This window comes from Vespa crabro, chromosome 22 (assembly GCF_910589235.1).
Source record: "Vespa crabro chromosome 22, iyVesCrab1.2, whole genome shotgun sequence".
Classification (NCBI taxonomy): Eukaryota; Metazoa; Arthropoda; class Insecta; order Hymenoptera; family Vespidae; genus Vespa; species Vespa crabro.
The window spans coordinates 708,184-727,582 of record NC_060976.1 but is presented as its reverse complement, the minus strand read 5'-3'; the positions used below and the strand labels follow the sequence as shown (position 1 = coordinate 727,582).

At 31.0% G+C, this 19,399-nt stretch overlaps 2 long non-coding RNA genes across 2 annotated transcripts; both read right to left on the bottom strand.

Annotated features, from left to right (window-relative positions):
* Positions 1-467: 467 nt before the first annotated feature.
* Positions 468-2,084, bottom strand: LOC124431792. The gene is made up of 2 exons (XR_006944101.1): positions 1,529-2,084; positions 468-1,452 (listed from the first exon to the last, which is right to left on the bottom strand). It is a non-coding gene; the product is annotated as an uncharacterized LOC124431792 (long non-coding RNA).
* A 12,344-nt stretch (positions 2,085-14,428) lies between these two features.
* Positions 14,429-16,032, bottom strand: LOC124431791. Its single transcript, XR_006944100.1, has 2 exons — positions 15,477-16,032; positions 14,429-15,400 (listed from the first exon to the last, which is right to left on the bottom strand). It is a non-coding gene; the product is annotated as an uncharacterized LOC124431791 (long non-coding RNA).
* Positions 16,033-19,399: the final 3,367 nt, after the last annotated feature.

Genomic DNA, 19,399 nt, shown 5'->3' with positions numbered 1-19,399 from the left:
AATTAATATTATTGATTATATAGCGCCGAATTCAATTAGATTAATTTTTACATCCATGCTAAAAATCTTAATTCGATATTTTGGAAATCATTCGATGGTACATAAATTATGTGTGCTGCCCTTGCTTCGCTTGCAAAAGATAAAATTTATATGAGATGGTCGTACTGCGACCATTAATAATATCGAATGTGTAACAAAGCGAATGCTATATAAATTATCTATTTTTTCCTCAATATTTTTTGACGGGATAATTATATCGTCCAAATATGCTATTGCAATACCGTAACAAAAGTTATCTAAAATTACATTAATAGTCGTTGGAACATATCAGAAGCATTCTAAAACCCGCATAACATTCTAGTGAAATGATTGTCGGATATGATGCTAAGAATATTCAATTATCGGTACCCAATAATATCCGCTACTTAAGTCGAGTAGAGGAACAATTGGATAGACTGTGAGATATCAATTAGTATACTATACTTGAGCTATAGGATACTGTTGCTTGACTATTTTACCATTTACCGTTATATAATTTACCGATATATAATATATGTGGTTGATAGTCCAAGCACATTCGTATTTTTATTTTTTTTTTTTATCAATTTTACCGAACTGGAGAATTGAAAAGTATCCTCTTCGATGATGGCGGTTTCCATCAATTGCTATTCGTTATTTATTTCCTGACTGTTATTATTGCTATTTGTAATGGTTTCCTCTATACGGTTGATAATGTATGAACGTTGAATCCACGAATAATATATTCATCTCAGTTCTATCGATATGAACTATTTGTAAGAGATATTTAGCAATTGCATCTTCATATTTGCTAAGAATAAGTAAATTTTTACAGATTAGTTCTCCAGAAAATTCTGTGAAATTTCCAAATATTAGGGTTTTCCAATATAATGAGATCTGAATTTACTTTTCCCGTCGCATTTTTCTTATCATATTTTGGAAATAATTTTACATTTATATCTCCATAATTTCTTTCGGATACTATTCCTGCCTGCGAATAAAAATGTACATCTTTGTTAAATATATTAATTATTGTTCTTACCTTCAGTATTTACTTCAGTTCGATTTCGACAATACTTTTTTGCTCTCAGTAATGTTATTTCGGTCGTAATTCTACATCTTTGTCGGATCGTTTCTTATCATCATTATATCGTCTTGAGTATTCTTGTCCTCTGATGTTATTGACATTTTTTTCTTTTAAATTTAATTTGCTTACTTTTTTCTCCTTGATATGTCCGACTATTATTTGAATGTTTTTTCACCACTTTCTTTACCCCTCGTATTCATAATCTCTTAACCGAAACATTTTGAGTACCGCTTTTTGTAACCATCAGATGTTTATTAGACCACACAATTAAATCATATGGTATTTTAATTACCGGAGTAATGATTAGACGGTTTCTTGTACTTATTTCTTGTACTTACTGTACTTTTCTGCAAATAAGAAGATAAATAATTAGTCAGTCATGCTTATTACCGTTTATTTATCTTCGCTCGATTCCGAGTATACTTTTTTTTCTCTGAATTGTTGTTTCCTTTTGTCCATACTCTTTTGTCTGTAAATCGGTTATTTGTTATATCTATGGCTTTGTCGATGTTTTCTCATAAACGCAAATTACGTATTAACAATCTTTGTCCTCTAATATTATTGACGTATGTTGTTCGTTCGTAGATTTTATTTGCTTTGTTCGAGTTGGTAAAAAGATCCTTCACCAGATTCTTCACTACTCTTATTTATAAATATTTAACCACGAGAACGTTACAAATATCGATGAGATTTTCACGACTATTCGATTATCCATACATCATACAATTAACTGTGCGGTATTCTAACTATCAGAGAAATAATGATACCGTTCTAACAATATTCTTGCAATCTGTACGTAATATAATGATTTTAATAAAATTTGTATCATTTTCAAACGCGCGTTTATCTTCCCGTGTGATATTCCACTTCTAATAATTTATTAGACTTTTCTTTAAAAAAAATAAGAGATCGTTGTAATGTAATTCAACGTATATATTTAACGACTAATAATTTAAGATACTTGATTCGAGTGCCTCGTCACAAGTGACTTCACCCTGATAGCTATACCCTATATATTTATATTAGTTGTAGGTGTCGCCACTCGCGGTCTTCGTATTTTTCCGCGAAATTTAATTGTTATATAAAGGTACAAGAAAATTATAAAAGAGTCTACATCTTGTTTGTTCAGAAGGAGGCATATTATATATTTTGTAGCATATATACATATTCTATCACTCGTACCGTACTTATTAATGTATTAGCATATTTCCTTGTGAGGCATGATAAACTGATATTGTTTAAAAAACATTTTGAACTATTTTTTAAAAACAATATATCAAGTATTAGCATTGCTTCACCATATGTGATGTTCAATGATACGAAGTATAAGACAAAAATTTTTCCATTTGTTGGATCGAAGAGAGTGCATAAATTCAGAAATTTCTACGTTCGAAAATTAAGAATCGTTGGAAACTATAAAATAAATTTTTTTTCGAGGTTGAGAATTGAAACGCGGATGGTAAGATGCATACTACTATCGCACTATCCGTATGCATCTCGTTGGTATTATCAGTTTCACAATTTCCGTTTTCTGCTCTTGCTGTTAATTTCTCATTGGTCGTATACCAACGATCTCACTTTCTCTCTCTCTCTCTCACTTATCCTCACTCACACCTTCATTCTATGGATGGTAGCTTTTACGACTAATATTTATACAAATTAAGTAGCCTGATCTATCAGTTGTAAAATAAGAAGTAATTATGCAACATTTCTTTGGGATTGGGCAAAAAAAAATATTTTGAGAGAATTTATGGACATGTAGATTACAACTTTATATTAATAATAATGATATTACATTGTCGATCGATTGTAAATTTTCTAGATTTATTTAATAATTTTTCGTACGAATATGCAGGCATATGCATGCTCGAATAAGAAGAAGTAGTAAATAATAAAATCCAAATTAATATTTTGTATTTCTTTCACAGTGATAATTAAGTTTACTAGCGTAAAATATACATTTTTTGTATATTGTTTATGACTTTGTTCTTATCGTTAAAAGTCGTGAGTTATCGATATTTATTAAATTTTAGACATGTAAAAATATTTTGTCAATTAAGCGAATACTTCTGTAAATGTCGCTAGTCGTCAATATCGCATTTCTTCAAAAACAGTATGTGACAATGCAACTGTCAAGCATTCCGACTTACTGAAATCTGTTTACTACGAAAAATGCGACAATTATAATGGCCTATTTTGTTTACATTGCTTATGGAACGTATATAGTGATTATCTTTGATTTTGTACGCCTTCAAGAATGCGAGAGATAGCAACGAGCGACGATTTTAAATATGATGGAAGAATTCGTGTCTCAGATCAAAGAATTCAATGGAGGAACCTGAGGAAAAGAACTTTTCGAAAATCATATTAGTAATGAAATACAGAAAACAAGAAAATTGGTGCAATAGCAAAATATTTGTATCTGGCATTACAAATAGGAATTAGATTAATTCAAATTGTCTTTGGGACTTTTGCAATACATTTTAAGTTTCGATTATTAATGTAGAATTTACTATTGTACGTCGAATTTACTCTCAAATATCGTTCACACACAATCGTCCGCGAACAGAAATCACAAGTCGATTATTGGTTTTATGATACTAAGATTCTCCTTATTGGATTTTGTTCGATGATCTAACTTCGATAAGTTCTAACGGCGATAAAAACATTTCTCCAGAGGAATTATCAATCGTCGCATTTTTCTTATTATATTTTGGAGATAATATTTCATTTATATTTCCAAAATGTTTTTCGTTTACTATTCCTGCCTGTGAATAAAAATATACATTTTTGTTAGATATATTAATTATTTTTCTTACTTTCAGTATTCATTTCAATTCGATTTCGACAACTTTTTTTTGCTCTCAGTATTGTTGTTTATGTCGTAATTCTGTGTCTTTGTCGGAACATTTTTTTATCATCATTATATCGTCTTGAGTATCCTTGTCCTCTAATGTTATTGACATCTTTCCTTGTAGATTTGATTTGCTTACTTTTTTCTCCTTGATATGTCCGACTATTATTTGAATGTTTCTTCATCACTTTCTTTTCCCCTCGTATTCATAATCTCTTAACCGAAACATTTTGAGTACCGCTTTTTGTAACTATCAGATGTTTATTAGACCACACAATTAAATCATATGGTATTTTAATTACTGGAGTAATGATTAGACGGTTTCTTGCACTTACTGTGCTTTTCTGCAAATAAGAATATAAATAATTAGTTAGACAAGCTTATTATGCTTTGACTGGCTAATCACGACTGTCTTCAATTCTAATAGCAATGCAACATATTAGTTGTACGTTTCGTTACTTGTGGTTTTCATATTTCCCTTGCGTAATTTGATTTTTTCATATACAGGTATGAAAAAAGGAGAAAAGATGTATATCCAATAATAGCCTACATCTTGTTTTCTCATTAGAGTTCATGCTATGTTGTACTACAATATTATTCTTATTGTTGTACTAGCATATTCCCTCGTCAAGACAGGTTGGGTTTAAAAAATATGCTTGTACATTTTCTTATTATAAGTAATACTTCAAATGTTTGCATTTCTTCATCAGATATGATGTTGTATGATATGAAATGTAAAATAATAGAAAATTTTCCACTAGCTGGTTAGGAGAAAGCATAAATGCGTCTCAGACAGAAATGTGTTCATTGGAATATTAAGTACCGTTGAAAATTACAGAATGAGATTTTTTTCCCAAGCTATGCATTTAACCCAGGTCATCTTCGAAGAATGCTTCGTGACTGCAAATTATAACAATTTTAAGGAAAAAGATACAATTGTTGTGAAACGCACGTTTCGTTATTACGTTGGCTAATTCGGAAGAAGGTATGATCAATGGAGATAGCAAGACTCGGAAGCCTTAACGATTTGTCTACGTAGGATATCTATCGACTGCACTTTTCTTCTGTAAAAGCTTTTGGCGAGTGATCAAACTTATATGAGGTCTCGCATTATCTTGGAGGAACACTACACCTTTTCTGTTGATTTATTCTGGCCTTTTCTGTTGAAGTGCATCATTCAGTTTGACCAGCTGATGACAGTAGACTTCCGAATTAATTGTTGTGTTATCCGGTAAAATCTCAAAAAAGAACGATTCCTTTAAAATCCCACCAAACAAACAGTATCACCTTTTTTTTGATGGATATTGGCTTTGGAAATGCTTTGAGCCGATTCATCTTTTTTGCTCCATGATCTCTTGCGTTTGACATTGTTATATACAACTCATTTTTCGTTCCCAGTAATGATGCGCTTCAAAAATGGATCATTTTCGTGACGTTTGAGAAAAGAATCATAGACGTCAACGCGACGACACAAATTTCTCTCCGTGATAACATGGGGAATCCATATATCGAGCCTCGAGGTTAAACCCAGGCCTTTCAAGTGGTCATAAACAGTTGAATTTGATAAATTTAACCTCTCACCGATCTCACGTGTTGTTATTCGCCGGTTTGCAACAACTAATGTCTTTATCGTGTCTTTATCAGCTTCAACTGGCCTTCCAGAACGTGGTGTATCTTCGACATCAAAATCGCCGGATCGAAATTTTGCATACCAGTTCTGGCACTGGCGTACTATAAACACATCTTCTCTATAGACATCGGTTAATTTCTTTCTGGCTTGAACAGCATTTTAACCTTTTCTATAGTAAAAAATTAAAATATGACGAAAATGTTGCTTATTGCTCTCCATATTTAAAAGGGCACCAACCTAAAACTACTGCGTAGAATTAATTGGACTTTTTCACACACAAGCCTTGCTATATCAGCTCTCAAAACATATATTTATTATACGGTTTAAGTGTATAGTTGGGTGCAAAAAAAAACTATTAAATCCTCTGTCGGGAAAAAACGAAATTATTTTCCGAACAACCTAATAAATGATGTTACATTATCCTCATTCTACGCCTATGTAATTAGCGTCATATGACATAAATTATTTTATTAAACGTCTCGGCGTGTTTAATCTAACCTAATCCTAATGAACTATTATTTACTACTACTAATACTACTGTTTTTCGTCATTACAATTGGATTTTTTTTTTGTCTTTCAATAATTTACAATATATATATATTTTTTTTTTTAGAAAAAACATTATGTATATATAATAGTGTGTTTTTTTCTATTCTTTTATTTTCAATAAACTGAAAAAAACAAAATAAGAAAAAAGTCTTTGTAAATGAAGTTAAGATATGCAGTATTAATACGTAAAATAAAACATATAACGTGTATCAAGCTCCAATTACGTGAAACTTTTTGATTACTTAGATCAGTTTTTTCTAATTAAACATTAGAAGTAATTATATTACTACCAGAAAAATGACGAAAGGTATTGAATCAAAGTGGTTAATATATAATACAATAAAATATTTACATATTACATGAAAATTGTCTTTCATTTTCATGAAAGAAAACGAAATTACTTTCCGAACAACGCAATGTCATAGAGCCTTGATTTTTAATCGATAGAATGTAATTTCAACATTTCTTGTGAATATTCATCATTTAATATTGATCTCAATTTGGACTTATTAATATTCATGATTGAGAAAGATTTTTTGCATATACACATATGTGCTTAAAAATAATGAAAACATTTGTTGAGTATGTTTGCATAATTTTATAAAATTCTGTAAAGATAATCCTTTATAAAAATCAATTAAGTAATTGTTGCAATAAGAATTCTTGATTACGACATTTCTTTGTAATTCGATCAGTTTTCATTATCTCTATAAATTTAAGACCGCCGTGGATGATTTGACATCACGGGTTGCACTTTTCGACTCCTTGCTGTAAACAGTAAACAAACGATTTGAAATATAATGATTTACTATTTCTCTCATCTCTCCGCTACCCTCCCTTCCTTAAATCTTCGCTATATTCCTAGACCAAGTAATACGACATCGATGGCAGGAGGTAAAGTGTGCTTTTGTGTTCGCACGTCAAAATATACTTTTTTTTTAATTAACAAAACATAGAATGATGCGTACGTCTTTCTTTCTTTATCTTTCTTGTCCTTCCTAAGATGCGTTTGTTTATAGAAGGAAGAAAAGACGCGACTGAGATATTGAGAGAGAATGAGATGGAAGTGCAATCTGAGTAAGATTGGCAATAAATAGGACGAAGTAACGAATATATCTGAATGTGAGTGGGGATAAGAAAGGCTACAGGATAGACGTGAAAAAAAGAACAGGAGAGGACAATCTTGTATAATCCAAGCGAAGAGTAACGATAAAATGTCCTGGATCAATCACAGAATAAAGTAATGTATTATTCTAATATATTCATTAATAAAATACTTATTAATTAAGAATAAGTGATTCGATTTTCGCTAGTTTGTATCTTCCAGATAGAATGATGAAAAATATCCTACAGATATATCTTTTATTTAATTATTATTTGCGGAAAGTCGCGTGAGATAAAATCTGAAATATGTCCGTCGTTCTCGATGATATCACGAAAAAAGGTATAAGTTAATTAAAAGATAAACAAAAAAAGATATATGTAGTTAGACGGAAAGCATGGAAATTAATTAATTATAGATGTATAGGTAGACATACATATATATAATAACACATTAAAAAACATAACTAAAGAATTTAAGTTAACATAAAAGATTTCGTAAAATATCACTTATTAATTGTATCTTTATCATTCTCGCACACTTCATATTGAAATTTTTTGAAACACTTGGATTTTTCCGTAACTGTTCGTAAATGGCACGCAATTTAACCTGAGTGTTCTTACATTATACCGTGTTACTGTAGATATTAATTTGATATGAATTAAAAATTTCTTTTTAAAACGTAAATACTTGTATAATAAATTAAATATATATTATTATTACCTTAAATTATAATTGAAGAAAAATAATATTTTGATTAATTATATAAAACATAATATACATATTATTAGGAGATCTTAATGAATATATACATGTTTATAGAAAGATGTGAATATAGGTCTTCGTAGCTCAAGTTGTAGAGCGTTCGTTCGGAAAGCGAATGGTCCCGGGTTCGATTCCCGGTCGAGGAAACAAAGGCCGAATCCTCTCTCTTTCTTACCGGATTTATCATCTTTTCCGTCCTCTTTCTCCTTCTATAAAAGAGTATATTACTTTATATTTTCTCTCTTATTCTGATGAAATTGGACTACGAGTCCATTCCACCGTGTGTTGTGCGGGGGTCGTCTTCTCACACCCATTGTCTTTCTTCACTTTCTAGTCATTAATTCTATTATCATATTATTATTAAGTAATTATAATAAATTTTCCATTTAAGTGATTAAATATTATAATTAGTATTTCAGTAGAGTTTATTCGCTTTAAAGAATAATAAAATTTATATGTAAAGAGTGTTGTATTTTTAAAGGGGGAGAGGAAGCTTCCCTTTTCCTTAAATAAATACTCCATACATGTAATATGTATGATATTTATTATTCCCCCTTAGTGCCTTGTCTTGCCTCTCCTCCATTTACTTTACAGTCACAAGAGAAAATCTATATGAAACATATTTTCCTGTGACTTTAAAATAAGACTCTAACTGCAGACACTGTGTTTAGAGAGCGAAGAAAAATCATAACAACAAAAAACGCGGTCGGATCAGTTTAGTTTTCTTGGACAATGACTCTCTTTCATTATTTCTCTATTCCTGCTGTCGAATGTGTTGAGTGTTGATTGGGCTGGCAATAATCTGGTAAAAGGGGGGACCGGATTATTGTGTTATAATTGTGGGATTTGGAGAGTGAATTGTATGCAGAGTCGGGGCGGATGTGTGTAATACATTGGAGTGAATTCTATTTTCATCGTTGAGTGGCAGCAGTGTAGGAAGTAGTGTTAATAACAGTGTCTGTCCGTAGAGAAAATATATACTTGGGCTGAAAGTTTCCTAGATAGCTCAGGTGGATAGAGCAGTCGCCCGAAAATCTTTACGAAAATCAAGCGAAGATCTAATTTTTTTCTTTTTTCTATCCATTTTTTAATTTCTATAACAATATTTCTCATGAAACGTTTTTATTTTTCTATTTCTTGCATGATTCTTCTTTTCAAAGGAGGAGTAGGATTATATTTCTTTTTACGTTAAATAATATAGGGGATGAGTAATCACGATCAAAACGTATGGACACAACGTAACGATAGTGTACGGCAACAGTCGGCAACGAGATTGATACATTAATATATCAATATCTCCTCCTTTCGAAAACGGACATTTTTTCGTTAGATAGTATTTTATTACGTACTTAGAAAACATTATATACACTTTATATTTTTAATGCAATATTTTGTAATTCATTCTTATATATTCACAATTTACATTTTATTTATAATCACAGCAATAGTAAGAAGTACGAAAAATTAAATTAAAGGGATATTAATCTTTATATAGATAACCTTTCGAACAGTAATCGAACTCGGTACAAAACGATACTTTTTATCACATCTACATTTTACAGCTTTCATATTTTTAAATATCATAGACTCAGACATACATGCGAATAGAGCAGCTGGCAGAAATTAAATTTATTGATATTTACTTTCTTACATTTTCATTTTATTGTTAAAACAATTTTGTCTCAAAGAGGAATAAATTTATTAGCAATACTTTGTATGAATAAGATTCCGTTACACTAATTGATATTTCTAGCACATTTTTGTACTCCCAGCAGCACTTATAAACATTTTTAATTGACATTTCATATCACAGAACATCACACATGTACTGAAGTAATTCGAATGATCGATATATTACTTCGAAAAATGATAACTAATAATAATGATGTGAATGGTGGAGTTAAATGTAAAATGTCAGTCCTTGACAGATAATGCTAGCCTCCGTAGTCTCGTGGAGCGCGCCGCTCCATAGGATCTCTCCTATATCAGCTTTGACCACAAAAATGGTGTTAGACCTTAAGACTTTACTAGCGAAGAGCCACGCTTTCGGTGCAGGGCCTAAAAAAATCCCACGCGCCCGAAGGACGAACCGGGAGGACGATTTCGCCATGCACCTTACTGTACATGCCCACGGGGAAGCACGTGGAGATACGCCTCATCACTTGGCCTAATGATGGCCCGGTTGTAGTACGTAAGTAGACATAAAAGAAAAACGCGTGTGGACGTTAATCTAACTCACATGCTGATCGAGCTGCGGAGACCTCGAATGATCGAGGAGTTCGAATAATTTCCGTCGGTCATGTAGGCCAAAATTCACAGGAATAGTGGCTGTTCGATGCCCGACGGCATATCAGCCCTTGACAAAACAAGGTGCAGTATTTCATCTGTTACAAGTTTTTTATATTAAATATGTATACCAATCGAATTATGCCGAACACTACGAGATCGCAAGTAGCGACACGTATAACTAATATACGGTATTAATAATAACTAATAAATAACAACTAATATATGCTCAGATTTAAGTCAGTCGTGATTAGGCAATCAAAGTGAGCACATTTCCATTAATTATATATTTTTTTATTTCATAAATTAATTCTTTCCTAATAAAAGTCTAATAAAATATCAGAAATGGAATATCAAATAATAAGATACACGTGTTCTTTTCATGGAAAGACAATATCGTAGGGTGATAATTTTCTTCCGAACCAAAGATTAGGTGGTTTTAACAGTAGGACAGGACACATGATGGTGTGTTATTACGTGAAGTCAAATTAATGCACAGAAGCAGTGTTTTCAGATAAATAAACAATCGATTGGAAAGTCGAGGATTTAAGAAACATATTATAATTTTGAAATTATTTGATAGCTTTTTTAAGGTATGCAGAATCACTTTCCTGATTTAAGGATGCATATCACGGTAATATTTTAAAAAATTTAAACTTTCAGCAGTTACTTATTTCGGAAGATTACTTAAAATATTTTGAAACATAATCTTTCGATATTGAGATATTAATTAAAGGATACAATGAATATGCAATTCTCTATGCGTGAAACGGTACAGCTTTTGAGTATTACAAATTCGCAAAATTTGAGAATAAATAAACAGAATATGTAGTTGAGGATTACTGAGAAAAACTAGACAAATGTACAAAAGCAGGTATGTCAGAGAAGGAACCAGTCAAATAGACAGTTAAAGATTTAAAGACTATTTTGGGGTATCTTTTAAATTATCCAAAATCAAATATTTGACTTAAGAGTATAAGTAATCATAATATTTTCAAAAATTCGAACTATCGTTTATTCCTTATTTCAAAAGATTTCAAGAATATTTTTAAATAGTTTCCGAAGGAAATCTGGAAAATTGGTTAAGTTATATATTTTCCTATTAAGTGGTATCTAATACTCTAATGTATTGAACGGTAGGTATTATCGTGACAGCAACTTATAATGTGAGGAAATTTAACCTAATAGAAGTATAAGAAAGAATGGACTGTAATTGTTATTGAAGTTATAAATTAACGTGTGAAGGCTTTAATCAAGACAATCTTCTTGAACGATGTTTATGTGTCTCTAATCAAAGTAATAACTAGAATTTCAACGATGGTTATTTGAACGTTTGCGATAAAAGATGACATTGTTTGATATCATTTTCTAGCAGAAAATGCTGCAAATATTGCTACAATACTATTCAATGATGAATGTGTTCTAACAGACATTTAGTTGTAAAAATAGGAAAAAATCAATATTGTGCAACAATAGATATCTAACGTATTATTCAAATTCGAAGAGTCAGAAATAACAATGAAAATGAAAATGAAAATTCGAATGCTGAGAATTTCCTATATGCTCCAAGAATAGTTGATTAGGTTATTAAGCGAAGTAAGTTAATTAATTTCACTTTTCATTATTGAATCAACAACTATTGAAGCTTTAAACGCGTCTTTTTCGAAGAAGTTTTTTTTAACCGCGTTAACATCATGTCTGAAAACTATGCATTCAATTGCTATGACTTAAGTCGCAATTTAATGATAGAATCTTTTTGTCTTACTGGATGTATGATTTTTTCGATTAGTATTTCCCTTTAAATTTTTTTTTATCGAAGAAAGAATTTTAGTTCGTTGGAAATTTTCTACTTTTTCTTCACAATTTTGTCAATTTTTCATATCTTTATTTGACCCTACGTCAGGTAATAATTATCCTTAAATATTTTATTAATATTTTTTATTTCAAATGGATTGTTATGGATTTTCTTTCAAGGAGCTAACTTTCGGGTCCTGGAAATTGTTTATATGGACTTCTAATGAATGGAAAAATATTTTTAAGTTTTCGAATATTTGACCAACTATTGTGAAGATTATGGGCAGAGTAATTACATAATTACTTAAAAAAAAATTCCTAGAAATGGTTTCGAATGGTTATATGATTTGACTTCTTAAGAGTTTGGTACTTATCTGCTACCTATAAAAGTAAAAAATTGCCTAAACGTAAATAGATATACAAGGTCATGAAAGTATTTAATAACGATAAATATTTGATACAGGATATTGAAGGTAAACAACAATGTAATAAGTTTTATAAGCTTATCGTTGCTTTTGATTGTTGACAAGAGCGTTTTTAAATGCGCTTCTCGCATCGGACCAGCGATGGTAGTCGATTCGCACGGAGAAAATGTCCCCCGCCTCGTCATTGTGGACCGAGCTATAAACCCACTGGTCGTGATGAATAAGGGTGGCAGTATTAGGATAGGATATCGTTGTAGGCCGTCAGCGAAATACCTCTTGCCGCGTTCTCGCAAATTAATGGGAGACCGCGCGTTTTTTTAAAGGGTCCCGTGAGAAACGAAGAAATAAATGCGCGATATTAAATGATGCGCGCTATGTAAATCTTGCCGTGTATTTGATCAGATGAGTTACAATAGTTTGTGTGTCTCGTTTATGATGTGTAGTTAGTTGTAGTGGTTGATTCTGAAGAGGTCTTGAGAATTTAGACGTTGCAATTCTGAAAGGTGTAACTTGACTCTTTAGACGTTGTGAGTCCGACAGCTGTAACTTGACTGCCTTTTGGTCTCTTTAGAACTATCCACGTAGACTAAAATGAGATTGGTAAAGGGCGGAGTTTGAAATATGGAATGAGAAAGAATAAATGCCCATTGGTCTTGGATAGTTCGTTGGAATGTTTAAACATTCCGCGTGTGTCCCCTTTGTTCTAATGATCGTATGATTAGAATATGATAATGGATATTACAAAGCCATTATTAGTCATTATTATTGACATTATCAGTTTTATTTGAAGTAGTCGTATACTTTACAGTCGTATATTCATATCTACTAATTTATACAAATGAAATAATGTATTTCCTTCGATACTAATAAAATCTTAACAACTGCAACGTAATATAAATTCTTTTATAGATATTAGGCAACTATTCCTTAACGAAAATCTTCATGGAGGGCACAGCCACCAATCCTTTTTAATCTCACGATATATGTTAATTGTATACATAACAAGTTTCTTGTATATGTGTTTGTTTGTATCCATCCTCAAGTTGTTTTGATTTTTAGAATTTGAAGAATTTAGAATTTTCAGAATTTAAAAAATTTTTCCAGTTGTTCTGAAATTTAGAATTTGTTCGTTTGTTTTCTCGGTCGCTGCTTAGAAGTTTTGGAGTTGTGCAACGCAAGTATTTATCAATTATTATTGTCAAATAAATTTTCATCTTTATTGGGCAATAATTAATTATAATAATTAATAATTTTCAATGAATTATTCGTGTACGATAATTTCACCTATGTCCGTTTTAAAAATGGCATATCCTTTCAGAAATGATACAATATGAAAAATATGCTTATTGCAGTTAATAATAATCATTATATAATTATCAATTTTAATAATGATAATTGTTAGTGATATTATCACTTTAGATTGATAAACTCAAAATCAATACTTTTCAATAAATTAATATTATTGATTATATAGCGCCGAATTCAATTAGATTAATTTTTACATCCATGCTAAAAATCTTAATTCGATATTTTGGAAATCATTCGATGGTACATAAATTATGTGTGCTGCCCTTGCTTCGCTTGCAAAAGATAAAATTTATATGAGATGGTCGTACTGCGACCATTAATAATATCGAATGTGTAACAAAGCGAATGCTATATAAATTATCTATTTTTTCCTCAATATTTTTTGACGGGATAATTATATCGTCCAAATATGCTATTGCAATACCGTAACAAAAGTTATCTAAAATTACATTAATAGTCGTTGGAACATATCAGAAGCATTCTAAAACCCGCATAACATTCTAGTGAAATGATTGTCGGATATGATGCTAAGAATATTCAATTATCGGTACCCAATAATATCCGCTACTTAAGTCGAGTAGAGGAACAATTGGATAGACTGTGAGATATCAATTAGTATACTATACTTGAGCTATAGGATACTGTTGCTTGACTATTTTACCATTTACCGTTATATAATTTACCGATATATAATATATGTGGTTGATAGTCCAAGCACATTCGTATTTTTATTTTTTTTTTTTATCAATTTTACCGAACTGGAGAATTGAAAAGTATCCTCTTCGATGATGGCGGTTTCCATCAATTGCTATTCGTTATTTATTTCCTGACTGTTATTATTGCTATTTGTAATGGTTTCCTCTATACGGTTGATAATGTATGAACGTTGAATCCACGAATAATATATTCATCTCAGTTCTATCGATATGAACTATTTGTAAGAGATATTTAGCAATTGCATCTTCATATTTGCTAAGAATAAGTAAATTTTTACAGATTAGTTCTCCAGAAAATTCTGTGAAATTTCCAAATATTAGGGTTTTCCAATATAATGAGATCTGAATTTACTTTTCCCGTCGCATTTTTCTTATCATATTTTGGAAATAATTTTACATTTATATCTCCATAATTTCTTTCGGATACTATTCCTGCCTGCGAATAAAAATGTACATCTTTGTTAAATATATTAATTATTGTTCTTACCTTCAGTATTTACTTCAGTTCGATTTCGACAATACTTTTTTGCTCTCAGTATTGTTATTTCGGTCGTAATTCTACATCTTTGTCAGATCGTTTCTTATCATCATTATATCGTCTTGAGTATTCTTGTCCTCTGATGTTATTGACATTTTTTTCTTTTAAATTTAATTTGCTTACTTTTTTCTCCTTGATATGTCCGACTATTATTTGAATGTTTTTTCACCACTTTCTTTACCCCTTGTATTCATAATCTCTTAACCGAAACATTTTGAGTACCGCTTTTTGTAACCATCAGATGTTTATTAGACCACACAATTAAATCATATGGTATTTTAATTACCGGAGTAATGATTAGACGGTTTCTTGTACTTACTGTACTTTTCTGCAAATAAGAAGATAAATAATTAGTCAGTCATGCTTATTACCGTTTATTTATCTTCGCTCGATTCCGAGTATACTTTTTTTTCTCTGAATTGTTGTTTCCTTTTGTCCATACTCTTTTGTCTGTGAATCGGTTATTTGTTATATCTATGGCTTTGTCGATGTTTTCTCATAAACGCAAATTACGTATTAACAATCTTTGTCCTCTAATATTATTGACGTATGTTGTTCGTTTGTAGATTTTATTTGCTTTGTTCGAGTTGGTAAAAAGATCCTTCACCAGATTCTTCACTACTCTTATTTATAAATATTTAACCACGAGAACGTTACAAATATCGATGAGATTTTCACGACTATTCGATTATCCATACATCATACAATTAACTGTGCGGTATTCTAACTATCAGAGAAATAATGATACCGTTCTAACAATATTCTTGCAATCTGTACGTAATATAATGATTTTAATAAAATTTGTATCATTTTCAAACGCGCGTTTATCTTCCCGTGTGATATTCCACTTCTAATAATTTATTAGACTTTTCTTTAAAAAAAATAAGAGATCGTTGTAATGTAATTCAACGTATATATTTAACGACTAATAATTTAAGATACTTGATTCGAGTGCCTCGTCACAAGTGACTTCACCCTGATAGCTATACCCTATATATTTATATTAGTTGTAGGTGTCGCCACTCGCGGTCTTCGTATTTTTCCGCGAAATTTAATTGTTATATAAAGGTACAAGAAAATTATAAAAGAGTCTACATCTTGTTTGTTCAGAAGGAGGCATATTATATATTTTGTAGCATATATACATATTCTATCACTCGTACCGTACTTATTAATGTATTAGCATATTTCCTTGTGAGGCATGATAAACTGATATTGTTTAAAAAACATTTTGAACTATTTTTTAAAAACAATATATCAAGTATTAGCATTGCTTCACCATATGTGATGTTCAATGATACGAAGTATAAGACAAAAATTTTTCCATTTGTTGGATCGAAGAGAGTGCATAAATTCAGAAATTTCTACGTTCGAAAATTAAGAATCGTTGGAAACTATAAAATAAATTTTTTTTCGAGGTTGAGAATTGAAACGCGGATGGTAAGATGCATACTACTATCGCACTATCCGTATGCATCTCGTTGGTATTATCAGTTTCACAATTTCCGTTTTCTGCTCTTGCTGTTAATTTCTCATTGGTCGTATACCAACGATCTCACTTTCTCTCTCTCTCTCTCTCACTTATCCTCACTCACACCTTCATTCTATGGATGGTAGCTTTTACGACTAATATTTATACAAATTAAGTAGCCTGATCTATCAGTTGTAAAATAAGAAGTAATTATGCAACATTTCTTTGGGATTGGGCAAAAAAAAATATTTTGAGAGAATTTATGGACATGTAGATTACAACTTTATATTAATAATAATGATATTACATTGTCGATCGATTGTAAATTTTCTAGATTTATTTAATAATTTTTCGTACGAATATGCAGGCATATGCATGCTCGAATAAGAAGAAGTAGTAAATAATAAAATCCAAATTAATATTTTGTATTTCTTTCACAGTGATAATTAAGTTTACTAGCGTAAAATATACATTTTTTGTATATTGTTTATGACTTTGTTCTTATCGTTAAAAGTCGTGAGTTATCGATATTTATTAAATTTTAGACATGTAAAAATATTTTGTCAATTAAGCGAATACTTCTGTAAATGTCGCTAGTCGTCAATATCGCATTTCTTCAAAAACAGTATGTGACAATGCAACTGTCAAGCATTCCGACTTACTGAAATCTGTTTACTACGAAAAATGCGTCAATTATAATGGCCTATTTTGTTTACATTGCTTATGGAACGTATATAGTGATTATCTTTGATTTTGTACGCCTTCAAGAATGCGAGAGATAGCAACGAGCGACGATTTTAAATATGATGGAAGAATTCGTGTCTCAGATCAAAGAATTCAATGGAGGAACCTGAGGAAAAGAACTTTTCGAAAATCATATTAGTAATGAAATACAGAAAACAAGAAAATTGGTGCAATAGCAAAATATTTGTATCTGGCATTACAAATAGGAATTAGATTAATTCAAATTGTCTTTGGGACTTTTGCAATACATTTTAAGTTTCGATTATTAATGTAGAATTTACTATTGTACGTCGAATTTACTCTCAAATATCGTTCACACACAATCGTCCGCGAACAGAAATCACAAGTCGATTATTGGTTTTATGATACTAAGATTCTCCTTATTGGATTTTGTTCGATGATCTAACTTCGATAAGTTCTAACGGCGATAAAAACATTTCTCCAGAGGAATTATCAATCGTCGCATTTTTCTTATTATATTTTGGAGATAATATTTCATTTATATTTCCAAAATGTTTTTCGGTTACTATTCCTGCCTGTGAATAAAAATATACATTTTTGTTAGATATATTAATTATTTTTCTTACTTTCAGTATTCACTTCAATTCGATTTCGACAATTTTTTTTTTTGCTCTCAGTATTGTTGTTTATGTCGTAATTCTGTGTCTTTGTCGGAACATTTTTTTATCATCATTATATCGTCTTGAGTATCCTTGTCCTCTAATGTTATTGACATCTTTCCTTGTAGATTTGATTTGCTTACTTTTTTCTCCTTGATATGTCCGACTATTATTTGAATGTTTCTTCATCACTTTCTTTTCCCCTCGTATTCATAATCTCTTAACCGAAACATTTTGAGTACCGCTTTTTGTAACTATCAGATGTTTATTAGACCACACAATTAAATCATATGGTATTTTAATTACTGGAGTAATGATTAGACGGTTTCTTGCACTTACTGTGCTTTTCTGCAAATAAGAATATAAATAATTAGTTAGACAAGCTTATTATGCTTTGACTGGCTAATCACGACTGTCTTCAATTCTAATAGCAATGCAACATATTAGTTGTACGTTTCGTTACTTGTGGTTTTCATATTTCCCTTGCGTAATTTGATTTTTTCATATACAGGTATGAAAAAAGGAGAAAAGATGTATATCCAATAATAGCCTACATCTTGTTTTCTCATTAGAGTTCATGCTATGTTGTACTACAATATTATTCTTATTGTTGTACTAGCATATTCCCTCGTCAAGACAGGTTGGGTTTAAAAAATATGCTTGTACATTTTCTTATTATAAGTAATACTTCAAATGTTTGCATTTCTTCATCAGATATGATGTTGTATGATATGAAATGTAAAATAATAGAAAATTTTCCACTAGCTGGTTAGGAGAAAGCATAAATGCGTCTCAGACAGAAATGTGTTCATTGGAATATTAAGTACCGTTGAAAATTACAGAATGAGATTTTTTTCCCAAGCTATGCATTTAACCCAGGTCATCTTCGAAGAATGCTTCGTGACTGCAAATTATAACAATGTATTTTTAAGGAAAAAGATACAATTGTTGTGAAACGCACGTTTCGTTATTACGTTGGCTAATTCGGAAGAAGGTATGATCAATGGAGATAGCAAGACTCGGAAGCCTTAACGATTTGTCTACGTAGGATATCTATCGACTGCACTTTTCTTCTGTAAAAGCTTTTGGCGAGTGATCAAACTTATATGAGGTCTCGCATTATCTTGGAGGAACACTACACCTTTTCTGTTGATTTATTCTGGCCTTTTCTGTTGAAGTGCATCATTCAGTTTGACCAGCTGATGACAGTAGACTTCCGAATTAATTGTTGTGTTATCCGGTAAAATCTCAAAAAAGAACGATTCCTTTAAAATCCCACCAAACAAACAGTATCACCTTTTTTTTGATGGATATTGGCTTTGGAAATGCTTTGAGCCGATTCATCTTTTTTGCTCCATGATCTCTTGCGTTTGACATTGTTATATACAACTCATTTTTCGTTCCCAGTAATGATGCGCTTCAAAAATGGATCATTTTCGTGACGTTTAAGAAGCGAATCACAGACATCAACGCGACGACACAAATTTCTCTC